The sequence below is a fragment of the Triturus cristatus genome, chromosome 2_1 (assembly GCF_964204655.1).
Source record: "Triturus cristatus chromosome 2_1, aTriCri1.1, whole genome shotgun sequence".
NCBI classification, from domain to species: domain Eukaryota; kingdom Metazoa; phylum Chordata; class Amphibia; order Caudata; family Salamandridae; genus Triturus; species Triturus cristatus.
The window spans coordinates 49947544-49966662 of NC_140581.1; the positions used below are offsets into that span (position 1 = coordinate 49947544).

A 19119-nucleotide genomic window follows, 5' to 3' on the forward strand; every position below is an offset into this window, starting at 1 on the left:
AGTAGCTCGCTTAACTACATAGGATTGAAAAGAGAACGGCGTCCTCCCATCGAGTGTGAGGTGCCAGGTATGCCTCTCCTTTCAAGAGAATAAAGCCCTCCTCCAAACTGCTTTCCAAAAGGGATGTAGTCTCCATTGTGCAGCAAAAGAATCCACTCTGCCATCATTTTAGAATAAATAGATATCAACTAGAAAGATATAATCGTCCGAAGGTTAGTGATAGCTCACTTGGTTCTAGCCCCGCACACACTCACCTGCCACTGCTACCACACGCCCAACCCTTAAACGGTGGGTATAACGAGGGCGCCACCTGAACAAGCTCGTAGCAGTCGTTATATGCCCCGCCCACTATATTGTATTTCAGTAACCATTGGTGCTTTCCATCACCAACTAATCGCAACCAAGCCTCCCTGCATCACAGCTGATCGTTTATCCCTTGAACAAATTAGGGGCCGATTGCTATGCTCCACCCATGGCGCTTACAACCGATGAAAGGTGATCCACCGATTGGTTTTTGTCGCCATGTTGGGTTTTATATGGACAATAGTGCGCTTGTCGACAATGGGTGACGAGCTATTCTGCGCCATGTTGAATGGAGTTTTGTGCCATTTACCACCCAGCACTGCCATGTTAAATGCCACCACCATGGTGTCACCCATATGTTGTGAAAGCTTTAGATTGGTGGACAGCTTACTACAGAGTTTTGACATAGAACGAGAGGGTTAATGTGTTTGTTGATGACAAAAGGGAAAGCAAGTTGCGTCTTTTCAGAACAGCTTCCTCCATGTAATAAAAGTGCCACTGGCCACAAGTTGTAAAATATTATTACTCTGTTTGTTTACAGACCAACCGCAATTTAAATGTTTATGACTAAACTACGAAATAATAAATATATATTTGGACCTACAGCCGCCCACCCCTACTTGTACAGAGGAGACGAGGCCTAATCGGGCTGAGTTGCCGACTTTGAGACTGGGGATCCAGGTTCAAGTTCCGGCGTCGGCACAACATACCGGGATTCTGGGCAAATCAGTAACTGAAATTGCGTTTCTGTAGCACTTTCTACCACTGACAAGGAGAGGATATGCCTCAAAAATCTGCTCGTTTTAACGTAATCTGGTGATCATGTATCGTTCTCCAGAGCACCCAGCCCAAGCTACATAAAACTGCGGAGGGAAAAACAGTAGCACCAGCAAGTATCGTTCCTGTGACCGAAGTTCGATTCCTCTGTAGTGAAATTAGCTATTCGGCACTTAAGCTGTCATAGCCAAAGCAGAGCTGGTGCCCAATGCTGCCAGTTACCGTAGAGTTGGTGTTCTAGTAGTATATGTACCACTGTTCTACTTACTGGCCTCAGAGACATTCTTTTGACCGGAAGTGAAGTTGATTGGAGTCAGGCGACCGGAACCAGCAGTAAATGGTGCAGGCGCACTGCGGTTCTGCTTGCTGACAAGCTCGAATTCAATATTATTCACTGAGTCCCGCCGTTTCTTTAGGAACTAAAGAAGCGGCGGGACTCGTGAATAATATTGAATTAGAGATTGTCAGTAAAAAAGTTGAGTAAGATCACAGCGCGAACAGCAGCTAGTCTCAAACTACGACATTCGCCTGACCAAGAGCTACTGTAAAAGGTCACAGAAACAGAATATGGGTGCCAGAAAAATACAGCTTTAGTGAAGTGTCTGAACCTAAGAATCAACGCCGGTGCCAGAACTTAAGAATTGGAGCTCTGACCAGGCCATGAGAACCATTTCCAGAAGGTAAGGATCGATTATTCCATCTCCTTGCATCATGACCCATTAACTGGGGCAAGAGCGGCACAGTAGAATCAGAGGCAGGATATAAAGTAAAGGAACTAGACATGTGGATCCAGTGCATTAACAAGATGTTTTGACTTTGCACTCAGAACATGACATAACAAGTGCCGGGCTCAATCAAGTGGGTCGCTGCTAAATGTGTCCATGGGTAAAGTAACGGGTGCTCATGCTCGTGCTTGAGGCAGGTACGGAGCAGGCATGGGTACATGTGTGGGCGGTGGTGCGTGCGAGCGCAGTCTGCTCTTTTTCAAAGTACATACTCGTGCTTGTTGCGCGCCGCTGCGCACTACCGCAAGCTGTATGCCGCCACAAACACGAGTATGTGCTTCGAAAAAGAGCTGTACGACGGCTAAAGGTCTCCTATGCAGCGTATGCGCGATGCGTAGGCGAGACCTAAAAAGAGGCAGAAGGCAAAACATTTGGGGTAACCCTGCCAAAAAAAAAAAAGGCCATTTCCAACATGCACTGTAAAGGATCTTTCACCTGTGCCTTTGAATTTGACTTTAGGGAAAAGCAAAAGACACTGGCATTCACATACGTTTTCTTGCAGTATAAGAGAGCTAGATTTCACTCTCAAAATAAATGGCGCTCATGCTGTTTAAGGCCTTTAATATACAGCAGTCTAGTCCTAATTTAATGTGGTTCTGGACTGGACATGCGTAGTCTGAGTAACATGATCTCTTCACCTCAGTCCTTCAAGAAACTGGTTAAAGGCATTCTGAACAGAGCGCAAGCGCTATATTTGAATAGACTGGAGCTCTACATTACTATATGTGAATCAACTGCAGCCTCCTAGCAGTCAGGCAGAGAAATATCTGTTGGACTAGGCCTTTCTGCAGCATCATCCTATTTTTGCTGAATTCGTATTTTTCAGCCTTGATTCTACTGATTGGATTTTTGTCATTCTGGTGTGAAATTATTTATAAAATTTAGCTCTATTCTTCTAAATTGGAGTGGGAGCCTTCTTGTGTTTTCACTAGATTATTTTTTGAAGTGCTGCATTAATAATTTACACATTGCCTCCAAGTTAAGTCTGACTGCTCTGTGCCAAGCTTCTAGAGGGTTTAACACCAATTAATTTGGGGTTTGCTGTGGTTTGGCCATGTGAAGTTTGCTTCGCTATATAAATCTGATTGGCCGGTCTTCTTTCTGCCTCCACTGTCGTTTGTTTTTGTGTGCACATTGAAAGCAGTACACCAGGAAGAATGGGGAAGAGGCGGAGCATGGGTGCAGCAGAGCCAGTAACACTTCTTTATTGGTTGTATTAATAAAACAATCAGGCACTTGTACGGCTCTGTCGTGGGTTTGACATACCGTCCAATTACCGGTCATTGTAGAAGGTTATTTTCTTAATAATAGAAGCATTGATGATCATAGGGGGGCATTTTTACGATAGTGCTATTATCTTACTAATTGAATTCTGTTGACTGTTCATTGGTCACCTGCCTGCTAGCATTACATCAAAAGTACATTTATGAAAAAGCAAGGTGGTCCTAAAAGGCACAGTGAGCGCATAGTGTATACACACTACTGATAAATAAGCAGATGCTCTTATTGGTTCAGTCTGTAGCCAAAATGCATGCTGCAGCTTTGCACTAGTTAGCATTGGTAAAGTGCAAAGAAAGGCTTAATCCAGTTATTTATGCAGTCTCAAACAAGTCAGAATTCAGTCTGCATGATAGTGATGACTTCAGTAACATTTTTATGAAAGGGAAGCTTCGCAAATACATCAATAGTAAGAAGAAATGAGTATTTATGAACAATACTATTGGGTTGATCCATAATTTAATTGGGAAGAAATGCAGTGGAAATTAAAAGACTTATGAGCTTAGATACAAAAACTTCTTAGCTAAAGATTGAATGTGCCACCTTTAAAGTGTGAACACTATATTGTAGTCTTAAGGAAAAAACATGATGAAGGAAAAAAATATTATATTTTTTTTTAGATATAATACACTTTTAATTGTTGAAATTATGTATGTTTGGTATACTTTGATGGGTTCTTAAGTCGACATAAGGTGTGTGTGTGTGTGTATGTATATATATTTCCTACTGGCGATTGCCAGTAGGTAGTTATAGTTAGGACTTAGTTTCCATAGGAAAAGCGTATATATATATATATATATATATATATATATATATATATATTTATTTTTTCACTGAAAAAAACAGGTTTTAGGGAAAGTTATAGTTAGTTGGACATTTTTCTCATACAAAACCCGTGAAATTCCTCCGTTTTAGTTCGTTCAGCTAACTAACTCGCGCCTCCGCAATGCACTGCTGATGATGTCACATATTACATCAATGACATGGTCAGTGACATCACTGATGACATCATCCATGTGATAAACTGATGTACCTTCTCACAACCCAATATAACCTTTGATACACCCACTCTAAATTACAGACTGCCATTCTCAAAACCATAGACACTCCAACAGCAATAACTATATACACACTCACTGATTCTTAGGTTTACACACACACATCCACTCACTCACCCGTACAGTCACTCATGCTTATGGTCACTCAGTACAGGACTATCATATGCACTCATACACCTATATAAAAACACACACACCACCACTCATCCATAGAGGTACTCACACACACACCTAGTCAGTCATGCAAATAATTAATCACACTGCCATTTACTCCCCTCTACAGTTATACACACACCAGCTCAATCACTCCTACAAATACTAGAACAAACTTGCACTCTTATACAATAACTGATACAAGCACACACTCATCCAATACAGCCACTCTCACAATCACACACTCACTTGTAGCCATTTAAATACTCTTAACACACGTATTTACTGCCTTTTACATATGTAGTTACTCACACATGTACCACTGAGATATACATTCACTCACTAACACACCCATACACACACTCACCCACCCATACAGTCCATCACAGATGCACCCTTGAAGCCATGCACCCAGTGAATCACACATCTATGCACAGTCACACACGCCCCACCCACACAAACACTCAGGCACCCATACAGCTACTCAGACAACCGATCAATAACCCATATAGACACTCATGTAGCTATTCACAAACCCATGTAGCCGCTTAGACACCAACAGACGGATACAGACAAACACAGTTTAGTCACTAACCCAAGCATTCAGTAAGATACGTTTAATCACTCACTTATAGTCAGTCACGCACCTATTAAATCATCCATTCAGACACTTATATACCCACTCATTCTTAAATACACCTTTCTCTATATATTAAACATATTTAAACTTTACAGAAACAGTCACTGGATGATGTCATCAGTTATGTCATGAGTGATGTCATTTGAGATGTCATCAGTGATGTCACTGACCAGGTCATGAGTGATGTAATATGTGATGTCATCAGCAGTGCATTGCGGGGGCGCGAGTTATAGTTAGCTAAACTAACTATAACGGGGGAATTTCACAGGTTTTGTACGAGAGAAATGTCCAACTAACTATAACTTAACCTAAAACCTATGGTTTTTCAGTGAATTTCTAAGGTATTTAAATGCTAATTTCTAACTATAACGTGCCTGAAACCTATGGTTTTTTCATTGAATTTCAAAGGTTTTTCAAATGCTAGTTTCTAACTATGCATACAGAGGTAGGACATGTAAAGAAAGAAGAAAAACCGCACTGAAAGAAGCAACAAAAGTCCAAAAAGACGAAGAAAAGTGCAGGAAAAAGCAAGATATGTGCAGAAACAACAAACAGAGGAGCAGAAAGAGGCCTTGTTCCAAACTCATCCTGTGCCCACAACTTTTTCAGACGGGTACTGGTGGTAACTGACTGACTAACCAGGCCTAGAACCAGTGCTATGCTAAAACACACTTAGAATACAGTGAAAACACCTACATACACTAGGGAACATTATGCGTTGGGGTCCCCCTGTGATTAGCATGACCTCCTCTGTAAGCCCCTAGTATACAATAGGGCAGGGGGGATTAAAACTACCTCTTAAAACGCGCTACGGGGCGCGTTTGCACAGTGATGAAGGGGGGGTGGAGCCCTGAGGTGACATGTGTGCAAACACGCCCTGTGGCCGTTTTAAGTTGGGAGATTAAGTCCGCTTGAATGTTGACCGTCCCTGGGGTCCAACTAGCCAACCAGGTACCGCCAGTAAGCACCACAGAGCTGCGTTGCAGAGAGGTGTGAAAAGAGGCGTGGCCTGGCCCACCTCTCTGCAGCCCAGCGCAGTGGCGCTTACTGGAGGTACCTGGTGGGGTAGTTGACCCCCAGGGACCGTCAGAATTGAAGAGGAATTAATTCCCCAACTTAAAATGCAACACAGGGCGTGTTTGCACACGTCACCTCAGGCCCACCCCTCCCTTCACCACTGTGCAAACGCGCCCCGTGGTGCATTTTAAGTTGAGGGATAATGTCCCCTCAATCCTGGGGGCCCCTGGGGGCCAACTAGCCCACGAGGTACCTCCAGTAAGCACCACAGAGCTGCGTTGCAGAGAGGTGTAAAAAGGTGCGTGGCCTCTGAACACCTCTCTGCAACGCAGCTCCCTGGCGCACTAGTTGGCCCCCAGGGACCCTCCGTATTCAAGGTGATTTAATTCCCCAACTTACAACGCGCCAGGGGGCGCGTTTGCACAGTGGTGAAGGGAGGGGGGGCCTGAGGTGACATGGGTGCAAACACGCCCTGTGGCCGTTTTAAGTTGGGGAATTAATTCCTCTTCAATCTTGAGGGTCCCTGGTGGCCAACTAGCCCACAAGGGACCTCCAGTAAGCGCCACTGCCCTCCGTTGGAGAGATGGCCCAGTCCATGCCACTTTTTACACCACTCTGTGCAACGCAGCTCAGTGGCGCTTACTGGAGGTACGTGGTGGGCTATTTGGACCCCAGGGACACTCCGGATTGAGGAGGAATTAATTTACACATATGTCACCTCAGGCCCCGCACCCTCCCTTTACCACTGTGCAAACACGTCCCGTGGTGCGTTTTAAGTTGGGGGATAAAGTCGCCTTGAATCCTGAGGGTCCCTGGGGTCCAACTAGCCCACCATGTACCTCCAGTAAACACCACAGAGCTGCGTTGCAGAGAGGTGTAAAAAGGGGTGTGGCCTCTGAACACCTATCTGCAACGCAGCTCCCTGGCGCATACTGGAGGTTCCCGGTGGGCTAGTTGGCCCCCAGGGACCCCAGTATTCAAGGGGAATTAGTTCCCCATCTTACAAAGCCCCAGGGGGCGCGTTTGCAGAGTGCTGCAGGGAGGGGGTGGGCCCCCTGCGCGATGCCGGTCTTTTTCTTTTCTTAAGAAGGGGAGCTGTGTGGCCCCCCTTCCTTTCCTATTTTATTGGCCCTGTGGACCCCATCCCCCACGGCCTGACCCTTTTTTTTTTTTTTAAATAGAAGGGGCCGCGTGGCCCCCCTCCAGAGGCCATATACTTGTTGGGGACCGTGGGGGGTCCCCAATTCCCCCACAGTCATGCCGGCTCCCTGCCTCCTGCGGGAGCCGGCATTGCTTTTTAACAAGGGGAGCTGCTGACATGCAGCTCCCCGTGTGGAAAAGCAATCCGGTTTGGTTTTTGGTAGAGAGAGCAGGTTCCCTGCTCTCTCTTTTAAAAACCAAACCAGAGTTTGCAATGACAGGGCGAGAGCCGCGAGGTTCCCGCCCTGTCATTGCAAACAGCCGTGTCCCGGAGGTGGGCACCCACCAATGGCACAGCCCCGGGGAGGTGGTGGTCCCCGGGCTCATGGGTCCGTAATGGACCCCTGAATTTCTAGATTAGTGCCCCAGGGAGGTAACGGTCCCTGGGGCGTGTGGGGGTGGCTCAAGCCCCGGGGTGGTGGTCCCCGGGCTACGGGGGGGCAGTGTGCCCCCCCACCAATATAATTAATGAGAGCCCCTGGGGGTGGCGGTCCCCGGGCTGCGGGGGGGCAGTGTGCTCCCCCGCCAATATAATTAATGAGAGCCCCCCCAAACTTTAAAAAACAAGTCCTTGTGCTCCCCGCAAAAATGTATTCTAAGCCCCGGGGGGTGGCGATCCTCGGGGCAGTGTGGGGGGATTGGGGCCCCCCACATGTTTTTTTACTGCCCCTGGGACCTGGCCCACCCGGGGGCCTCAATGAAACGAAGCGCAGAAGCACGCGCTTAGTTTTTTTTAATTTTCTCGGCCGGATTTGCACACCCAGCGCGAATTCGGACATTTTTATTTATTTTTAATGCTTTTTTAGGCCCTGGGGTCCTTGTGGGACCCAATGAGCAGCCCTAAGGGGTCAGGTGTTTCTACCCTGCCTGCGTTTTTTTGTGCATTTTTTTCCCTGCTTTCCGCACAAGATGGCTGCCAACTATTCCTGGTTTGAAGTGTTGACAGCCAATTGGAATGCAGCTCGTGATCGGCAGGGTGCACTGATCCACCGCGGCCATAGGTATCAAAACTTTTATTTTCTCAGCCACTACTGAACGGATTTACACCATTTAAAAAAAAAAGGTCTTTCTGAACCAAGGGCTACCTTTTTGCCACATTTGGTGTAAATCCGTTCAACAGTTCGGGCTGTAGGAGTGTCTAAAGTTTCCTATGGGAAATAGCATGGACAAAACACGTTTTAGGACCCCCCTTTTTCTCGGCCCCGGCTTGACGAATCACCCCGAAACTTGCAGGATAGGAGCTGACCGTAACGTGCCATACGTTTTAAAAATTTCGCGAAGATTTGTTAACCGGCGCCAAAGTTATTGGGAAAACAAACAAGCATTTGCAATGCAATAAGTCTCGCTTTTATGAGAGTTTGAGCTATTGGCATTGTAAATGACAAAGCCTTTTATGTATGTTGTTTTGAAAACAGATAAATAAAAGGCATTGTCATTTACATTGCAGCTATATATTTTTTTTTTTATAAAGCGTTAGGAGAGAACGTGTCCTCTCCTGCCTGTAACAGCAAGCAGGACAAAGCTATTTGAGAAAATAGCTCTTGGAAGCTGTAATTAAAGCCTACTGAGTAACAACAAATGTAACAGGGGGTGTTGCCATCGGAGGTTACAAAATGAGACAAGATGGTACTAAGGAGGGACTGCTAAGCCTTTTGAACTATGAACAGCCACAGTTTGCAGTTGACAATGACACAAGCCAATTAAAAATATGGGCGGAGCTTCAAGTCCCTACCTCAAAACAGCATGCCTCGCAGAGCAGTGCATGCGCCGCCCAGGCTCGACCTAAAAAAAAAAAAAAAAAAACCATATCATCAAAAGAAACTGGCCCATAGTTCTTAATGATCCCACTATTGGCCACCTATTGCCGAAAAACGTGTCCATTACAAACAGTAGGGCACCCGCAATGAGGGATAGTTTGGTCAAAAGTGATCTTGAGAACCAAACCGGAACATCTTGGCTCACACAACGCAAAGGATTTATTAAGTGCAAGTTGTGTAAAGCCTGCCTATATGGCACTAACAAAACAACATATAGGATCCCTTTTGGGAATCAGGAAAGAACCATCACAAAATCAAAATCACTAACATGCGGACGCGCTTGAGGTAGTGGCTTGGCGCCAGCTGTTGACGCTGGTATCACGCTTACTGTGTTTTTAAAACCATTTACTGTCACTTTATTCTTGTTGCACTGTATATTTAAAACAAAAGAACAAAAACCTCGACCACAAGAGAATACCTGACTCATGGAGGGCTTCTCTCGCTGCCACACCCCCAGGTTGCTTTCCCCGGTCCACCGCGGGTCCTAATCCCGATCGTGTGGAGGGAAGTCGCTTCCGATTGGTGGGTTGCAGTCCTGTCTCCTCCCCACTCCCCACATAAGCCGATGCAGAGCAGAACGCGCAGCAGACGCGCTTGAGGTAGTGGCTTGGCGCTAGCTGTTGACGCTGCTATCACGCTTACTGTGTTTTTAAAACCATTTACTGTCACTTTATTCTTGTTGCACTGTATATTTTAAAACAAAAGTTCAAAAACCTCGACCACAAGAGAATACCTGACTCACGAGGGCTTCTCTCGCTGCCACAACCCCAGGTTGCTTTCCCCGGTCCACCGCGGGTCCTAATCCCGATCGTGTGGAGGGAAGTCGCTTCCGATTGGTGGGTTGCAGTCCTGTCTCCTCCCCACTCCCCACATAAGCCGATGCAGAGCAGAACGCACAGCGGACGCACGCAGCGGGGGCGCCGACGGCGCGCCGAAGGCGCACCAAAGGCAAGCCCGTCTGCGCCCGTCCGTGGCCGGACGAGGCCAGGGGCCACGAACCCTGCGTGCCTCCCATCACACAGAATAACCTATAGCTCCTCTTTCCTCCTCAAATTCAGAGGAATAACCCCCGCCAACCGCCACCCCTCCTGGAACCCGGCCGACCCGTATACACCATGCGCTCACTGCAATTTCCATCCCCATCCTGTTCCACCCACTGTGAAGACCAAAATATCCATGTTCCTTTTAAACTGCAGATCACTGCCAAAACACTCGACGGAAATCTCCCTACTGCTAGCAGAACTTCATCCCGACATTCTTTACCTAACAGAGACCTGGCTCAATTCGGAGTCAGAGCCCGACCTTGTCCAATCTCTCCCCCCGGGTTACTTAATCTCACAAGAAGACCGGAAAACAGGGAAAGGAGGCGGCCTAGCAATCATCTTCAGAGATTGCTACAAGTGCCGCAGCACCCCTAACATCTTACCTGACTGCGAAAGTCTGTCTTTCGCCCTGGACTTCTCCCCCACTAATACATTCTCCGGCCTACTCATATACCGTCCACCCGGTATGTTAGGACAATTCACCTGCAACCTCCCCCCTATCATAGCCAGCCTAGCATGTAATTCACCCAACTTTACACTTCTAGGCGATCTTAACATCCATTTCGACTACTCTCTGGACCACGCCGCCTCAGAAGTTTCTTCAAGCCTATCTGCTCTAGAAATGACACAATTAGTTCCCAAACCCACCCACATCAAGGGCCACTTACTGGACCCTGTGTTCAGCAACAGTGCGAATCTCTCTGTTGGAATTCCATCTCCTCTTCCCTGGTCAGACCACTTTCTGATTCCCCTACTTTGGACACCCGCCGTTTCCCACCCCCCCCCCATCACAACTAACACCTGTAGAGTTCGCAACTGGTCTAACCTTCCGTTAGATAAATGGCAGGCAACCCTTGACTCCACCAGACCCCCTCACACTCCCAACCCCACCACAGCAAACGAGGACTACAATCAGTGGATCTCTAACTCACTTAACTCTGTGCTCCCCATGAAACTCACCAAGACTAAGCGACCCACAAAAACAGCTCCCTGGTATTCCACTGAATTGGGTGATTTAAAACGCCAATGCAGGAGACTAGAAAGGCAGTGGCGGCTGGACTACTACCCATCTAGGAAGATCGCCTACAGACAAGCGATCCGCACCTACAAATCTGAATTAAAAAACTCCCAATCCATTTTCTTTGAAGAAAAAAATCAACGCAGCGGTGTCCCGTCCAAAAGAAATCTACCGTATCGCAAAAACCATTCTTAAACTTGCGGACAAATCCCCCAACACTACTAATGTACAAACCCGCTGTAATGACTTGGCTGAGTTCTTCTACCAGAAAATCCAAACCATCTACACCTCCTTCCCCCCCACCACCACCAACCCCGCCCCCCTTCACCCGCTGAGGCAGGATCCCAGCTCCAGGAAACCCTGGATTCCTTCCCCCCTCTTACTGCCACCACGTTAGAACCACTTCTGCGCCAGGTGAAATCTGGCTCCCCCAATGATCCAGCACCCACTCGCACTTTGCTGACGGCCACCGGAAATATCCTCCCCACCATACTCAATGCATCCCTTTCCACCGGCCCTGTCCCACTGCCCTGGAAGCGTGCTATGGTAAAGGCCCTTTTAAAGAAACCCAATCTAGACCCTGATAACCCCACTAATTACCGCCCTATTCCCTTGCTGCCATGGCTGAGCAAAATTTTGGAAACATATGCCAATGCCACTCTGACCAAATTCCTTGAATCCAACCACCGACGCCACCCAGACTGGTTTCCGGCCCATGCACGGGACCGAAACCGCTCTAGTGGCAGTAACGGAGGAAGCGAAAAACACCCTGGACCGGGGAGGATGTGCGGCAATCAGTCTCCTCGACCTAAGCGCAGCCTTCGACACGGTTAGCCATAATATCCTCCTACATCGGCTCACCAATCTAGGAGTCTTAGGCATTGCGCTGGATTGGCTCAAATCCTTTCTCTCGGACCGTTACTTCCAGGTCTTTGAGGGAGAATTTACCTCCCCGGACAAACCCCTCGGATGTGGAGTCCCTCAGAGCTCCTCCTGAAGCCCTACCCTTTTAAATATATACACGAGCCCCCTAGCTGAGATTGTCCGTCCTTTCGGAATAAAAATAGTCACCTACGCAGACGACACTCAGCTAGTGGTGGCTCTCAATCAATCCTCATCCCCACAAAATAACCTTAGGGACTGCCTCGAGGAGGTTACCAAATGGATGACTTTATCATGCCTCAAACTCAACGGGGACAAAACGGAATTGATGCTCTTAGGCAACTCCTCTCCATCCCCCATCACCCTATCCTGGCTGACCTCCATCGGGCCCCCCCCCCTAAAGACAAAATAAAGAGCCTTGGCATCTGGCTGGACAAATCCCACAACTTTAATGATCAGGCAGTCAAACTGTCCGCCACCTGCTTCGGCCTACTACGGCTCCTACGCAAGATTCTCCCCCTTCTGCCACCCCAACCTCGACAGATAATGGTCCAGGGTCTCATTCTGTCTCGGTTGGATTTCGGGAACGCTCTCTATCTAGGGGCACCCCAAGCCACTCTGCGCAAGCTCCAAACTCTTCAAAATTGCACCGCCCGAACCCTGCTCATGATACCCCGGCGGACTTCCGCTAAACCCGGCCTAAGGAACCTCCATTGGCTCCCAGTCAAGGAAAGGATCGATTTCAAGGCCCTATGTATTGCCCATCGAGCCTTCTGGAAAACCGGGGCATCCATCAACCACTCTCTTATCAACCCCTACAAACCCTCCAGACCGCTCAGATCATCCTCCTCCTTCCTCGCCACGGTACCTAGGATAAAAAGAACCAGGAGTGGAGGCCGCTCTTTCTCCTACAACGCGGCCACCCTTTGGAACTCCATTCCCCTCTCCCTTCGTTCTGAGCCCAACCTTCTTCGGTTCCGTAAGAAACTGAAAACCCTGCTTTTCAATAGACCAGCATAGTACCCAGTTCCACACCTACCTGCTCTGTCCGTAGCGCTAGGACGCCTCAGGGTAGCTATCGCGCTCTATAAATTGTCTTTTCATTTCATTTCATGCCAGACTGACCATGTCATCTATGTGCTGGAGTGTTCTTGTGGCCTACGATATGTAGGAAGTACTATACTTCAGGGCCACAAAAGGATACTCCAGCACATTCGAACCCTCAAAAATCAGGACACTGCATACCCCGTGGCGCGACATTTTGGTGAGTGCCATAGCTCTGATCCAAAAGACTTGGTATACTACTTGATTGATTCCGTACCACCCAATAGGAGAGGGGGGAAATCGGGAAAGGATGTTACGTAGATTGGAAACCAGATACATCCTTGACTTAAAGATTCTAAGCATCCAGGCAGCCCGAATGCTGCCGAAGACCGCTACACTGGTCTGTAAATAAGGTTAAAATAATTATAGGGCGTTTTATCAACATTTTAAAGGGCATATATATCTTTATAAGCCAGATGGACCACAAATTAATCAATCATTATAGCCGCCCTCCCAGGTGAACGTACAGTTTTATCTATTTTTAACCTTTTTTCACATCATGGTTATGTATATGCACTTTGATAGTTATTGCACCAAACAATGTTTACATTTACTTATTTGCTGTTTTGCACAGTGTGCATTATACAGAGATTCTGATTTGAGTTTTCAATGGAACAATTATTAGGAACAAATGTACTTAGATATTAAATAGTGCATTGAAAACGGAGCTGTTGGTTCGCCTAAAGGCATAACCTTGTAAAACAAAAAACAGTTTTAAAATTGGTTTTATGTATTTATACACAGATGTTGAAATACAAATATGTAGTCATTTTAAATATAATGGTAATATTTGAAAGTGAATTGACTATATTCAAGTTCTTAACCAATTACGAGATGAGTAAACATTAGGCCTGGGCTAAATTTCCGTTCAGCTCGCGGAAATTGCGATAATTTGACATTTTCGCGTTCCGCGGAGAGCGCAAACAAATTTCAAAATTTCCGCATTCCGCAGCTTAGCGATAATTTGTTTCTTGCTCGCGCTGTAAAATAATACATTCTCGCGCGCGATCGCCTTACCTCAATCCCCGCGTTCGCCGACAAGTTTTCCCGATCCGGTCGCGTTCTCCACGAGATGTTGGATTGTTGGTAGCCATTTGCGCTGTCTCGCGACAGTTCGCGCCCGCAGTAATGTCATTGGTCGCGCGATCACGTCTTTCTTCTCGCAATCATGCACCGCGAGAAGAGTGAAAACAAGATGGCCGCGCCCGCGAGCAACCGCATGGGTAAGTTGGCGAGCTGCGACCACGCAGAAAATACCGCGAACGGGCGGGGAAAAAACTTCCGCATCTTCGCGATATTTCCGGGTGTTTGCGAAGATTTGTAACATTTTCCCGATAATTTGCGAAAGTCACTTTCGCAAATTCCGCCCACCCCTAGTAAACATGTAGTCTTTTGTTCATTTTTATGACTGCCGAATGTATGCACTTGTCACTTTAAGAACAAGCATTTGCAATGCAATCGGTCTCGCATTTGGGACTTTATATCTATTTAGCTATGCAGCACAATAGCCTGGGTGCTGAAACATCTACTGTTTAACATGGAGGGAAAGTAAGCACCAAGGGCAATATTTACAAGCACAGGTCACGTCACGTAGGGTGACTTTACCTGTGCTTGTAAATATTACTCAGCAGGCTGCAACACTGGTGCGTCACGCAACGTGGCGCTCCGGCGGCGCAAGGGGCTTGCAAATCTGCCCCCAAATCTTTTCCATACTCTGCTCCTGCACCGGATGTTAGAGCCAAAAAGACCCCTGCCTCGTCTCTGCCTGTTAATGTGATGGCTCGCACACCTCTACTTTAAGAGACAGAGAGGGTGTCACAGGAGTGCAACACTCGCAGTGGTAACTCAGCCAAGGGCCAGATGCGCCAATCACGCCTCAATTGTGGTAGTGTTTTTATAAGCCAGCGGAACAAGGAGGTCCAGTTTCTTTGCTTGCATCGGGGTTCATAGACACAGAAACAGAGACTGGAAATAGTTACAACGTGATTGGATCAGAGACAGAGAAAGTGGAGAGGATGGGGGCAAGAAGCAGCAGAGAAAGAAGGACTGAAACAGCCAGAATGGTCAAATATGGTGCATTATTTGGACAGTAAAAATGCAGAAATAGTGGTAGGAGAAAAGAACGAGGAGAGGGTGGGTTGAAACAAAAGTGCCAAGGATGGCAAAGAAGAAAAGGGCCAAGCAAAGCAAAAATGTGAGACATTAAGAGAAAAATTAAACAAATCGTGGAGAAAAAGCAACTTTAAAGGAAAGAAGACACAGACATGAAGTAAATAGAAAAGAAAGCGAGTGAGTGAAAGATATAAGAGCAAATAAAGGAAAAATGAAGGATGAGAAATACAACAAGAAAGTTTGAAAGAATCAAAGGAGAAAGGAAAAGATAAAAGGAATGTGTGAGAAAGAAATGACTGAGAATGTCAGAATGACCACAAAAGAGAAGGAACAATAGCATTGAGACAACGAGAAAAGAAGTGGAAATGTGGCTAGAAAGGGATGGAGAGAGATAGAAATGGAACAAGAGAGAAGGAGGGAGAGAGAAAGAAAGAAAGAAAAAAAAGGAAAAAAGGAGAAAAAAAAAAGAAAGAGGAGAAAGAAATAAGGAACAAGAGGAGAAAAAAGAAAGGAAAAAGGAGAAAAAAATAAAGGAGAAAGAAAGAAAGAGGAGAAAGAAAGATGAGAAAGAAAGAGGAGAAAGAAAGAGGAGAAAGAAAGATGAGAAAGAAAGAAAGAAAAAAAAAGAAAGAGGAGAAAGAAAGAAATTTAAAGAGAAAAAGAGCAAGTATGGACAGAGAAAGAATGAAAGAATGTTAAAAGAGAGAGAGTTGGGGAAGAGGGATAAAAGTAAAAAGAAAAGAGCAGAGCAAGAGAGGGACAAAGAAAAAAGGGAGGGCAGGAATAAAGGAGTACGAAAGGCGGAGCTAGCGCGAGGCAGATGGGCCTGGGAGCGGTGTGTGTCCTGGTTTGTGGTCCGTGAATTGATTCAAAAAGGTGGATTGAGTAGGGTTAAGGTGAAATTTATGCATTTAGTTTATGTGGGTCTCTAGTCTTTACCAATGCAACTGTTAAACGAAATCTGCAACTGACACAGCAACATTCAGAGTAGTATCATATTTTTGGTGGAAAGGGGACATGTAGAACACAGGAAAAGTATGATGTACAAGGTAACAAGGTCTTCTAAGGTTTAAAGAACTATTAAAGGTTGCGAGAGTAGAAAAGGGCATAACTGAACCAAGTGATGGAAATGAGTTCAATAATCCATGCTGGTGCTAGACTGTGTTTTGGAATGTGGCAAAACGTAATGGGTGTAAAATACCAATGTGGCTGAGTGATTATGTGGCGTATGATTTTCTTTGTCAATTAGTATGTTGAAGTGCTTCCATATGTCTCAGTTATTGTCTATGGTAAAAGTATAATCACCATGAATGTGTTCTGCTGGTGGTGTTCTGAAGAGAGGGTTATATGCTGGTTTACTGTATTGTTTTGAAGTGTCATTATAGAGATGGAATTCTTCTGAATGTCATTGGTTATTCCATCATAGATTTGTTATGTAACAAGATTCTCCAGCATTAAGCCTCGTGCACTTTGGAAACTAAAGCTGTTTTTGGCTGTGCCCCTTTTCATGGGCTCTTATACATTTTGTACAGATCTTCAGTCTTACCACTTTAGAGGTCATTATTCATTGATGAGAATAAGCTACATTCATAATAGATTTAAAAGTGTTGTTCTACCATCCTTTTCACCCATTTTAGTTCTGTTATATCCACAATTTACAGACAATGAAGAACACCCTGCACGTTTTCTTTATGTTTTTCAAGAAAATTGCAATTTAGGGTAAATATTTTAATTGACAATTTGGCTAATTTTGCTGCTGTTTCGAGACAATACAGTTGTGAAATCCCTTCAGCTCGACCTAAATACAGTGGAAAATTACCATGGATACACATACATTATCCTCAATCATAACATGTAAGTTGAGGTAAACATGATAACACTTGTGTCCAATTTACCCATAACAGAAAGCGACAAAGAAGAGCACAAGAAATGACAAATGATATGTAGAAGCTAAAATATGTTTTGATTAAAATTGCATTCTATTTTTAATGAGAAACATGCTCCTGCTTTTCCAAAGCTTGAAAATCATTGAATAAATAGACATGTACTGTCATAATTCATTGGGATGACGGGCACGTAATGCATGGATTAACATGAACGCCAGAGAACAACATACTGCAAGTGGGTCACACTGAAAGAAAATGCAAAATGGCTGACCTCAAAACATAGCATTATCGTCCTGCCATCCGAGATGACACCGATTCTCCAGCGGACTTCGAACTGCAGCCGAGACATATTTGGTTCATGTATTCCGGAAAGGTGAAGCATTGGACTTGACAGTTAACCGCCCTTGTACCCATTTCCTTTGGTGAAAATTTTTGTAGGCTGCCACTGTAATGGGTTTTAGGTTAATGCACTGACATATGTAAAATATTACCTTTCCTGGTCAATGTGGAAGAGAGGCGTTGGGGCACTGCCGGGCATGGATTTCAAGAGCGACGAGTTTCCCTTCCAGGCATGCTACAGAATCAACAGAAATGGCCCTGCTCTAAGCCAATTCCACTTGGTTGCAAGCAGATGTGCACAAATCCCCAGAGCCTTCTAATTATGGATGTCCCGCTCTCTCAGAGCACAGGGGTATAGGAGAGGTTGCCTATTTTCGTTATCTCCACACCCTGCAAGACGCCTGGCTTCCATTTGCTGCTGGCAGTTCCCGATTGAGCCCTGCCCACAACCAGGCAACTGCTGCCTAACTTTTGGGATACTACTTTAAAAACAAGCATTTGCAATGCAATAGGACTCGCATTTACGCAAGACCTATTGCATTGGAAACGGGTGGGCGGGAAGGCATGAACGGGAGGGGGCAGGCAAAGTGGGTCAAAGAAGTCACAGGCTGCGGCAGGGGGCAGAGGGGAGACAGGGAAGAAAAGTGTATTTCGATTAAAGGGGCCAGTAGCCATGGAAGGATACAAATGACTGACATGGCCATCATGGGGAGGGACTAACAAGCTTAAAACTAATCAGAAGGCAGCATTTATAACCTAAGCCAATGACGAAAATGGGCCAAAGAGTGGGCGGAGCTTCCACACTATAGTGTATACTGCATGTCTCGCAAAGCGATGCAGCGCATTCGCGCTGCAACGTTAGGCGAGACCTAAAAATGGCAGAAAAGATGTAGTGAAGCTGTAGAGCGCGTCATGTGATCAAGGCTCTTCTGGGCTGAAACTTGTAATGGCTGACTGCTGCTAAACGAAAAATGAAAAGAACTTTCAGCCCTCAATTGGTCTCCGTGCTCCAATCTTTGCGACAAATATGCAGAAGCGAGGTGGAGAAACGCAGGATAATATATATTTAAAAGAATCACGATGAAAAAATATTTTCTCAATCGAATTTATCTGTCTACTGAACACTCCAGTATGGCTATAATGGTACTACACTAACCTTTTTATGAATTTTTAAACATTATTAAACATCACACTTTTACAACATGGCCAGCAACAGTACAAGCTTCCTTAACTTTTTATTTTATTTTATTTATTTTTATTCTGAAGGTTTTATATAGCGCGAACAAGACTCTTGCGAGTATCAGAGCGCTTTACAGGATGGAAGGAGGCAAAGTATAGTGTACATAGACAACAGACAATAAGACAAAATCACAATGAATAGATATAGAGTTCAAGTGAATTTAGCCATGAAGATAGCTTTCACTTCTCTTTTGAAGGATGAAGTGGAAGGGTTCATTCTTGTTTCACTGGGCAAAGCGTTCCATATCTTAGGAGCCATACCCGAGAAGGAACGGTTACAAGTTTTTTTTCTTGGCAAAACGTTGAGGTTGAAGGAGAAGGGTTTTGGCACTCCTAGAGGCTCTGATTCCCGCAGAGAGAACCAGTTTCTGTGCTAGGTATTGTGGGGTTTTGTGGTAGAGGGCCTTGTGCGTCATGCAGGCAATTTGTAGGTGAATTCTGTCTTCAAATGGAAGCCAGTTGATGGCT

General features: G+C 45.7%; 1 protein-coding gene across 3 annotated transcripts in view; it reads right to left on the reverse strand.

Annotated features, from left to right (window-relative positions):
* The window catches only part of LOC146863706 (uncharacterized), a 57306-nt gene that overhangs the window by 20674 nt on the left and 17513 nt on the right, over window positions 1-19119 (reverse strand). For 2 of the 3 annotated variants that reach the window (XM_085627848.1, XM_085627849.1), the window contains exon 2: window positions 8944-8993. The exons of the other annotated variant lie outside the window; for it this stretch is intronic. The gene's annotated coding sequence lies outside the window, so the exon portion shown is untranslated. The remainder of the gene's footprint in view (window positions 1-8943; window positions 8994-19119) is intronic. 3 annotated transcript variants of the gene reach the window in all.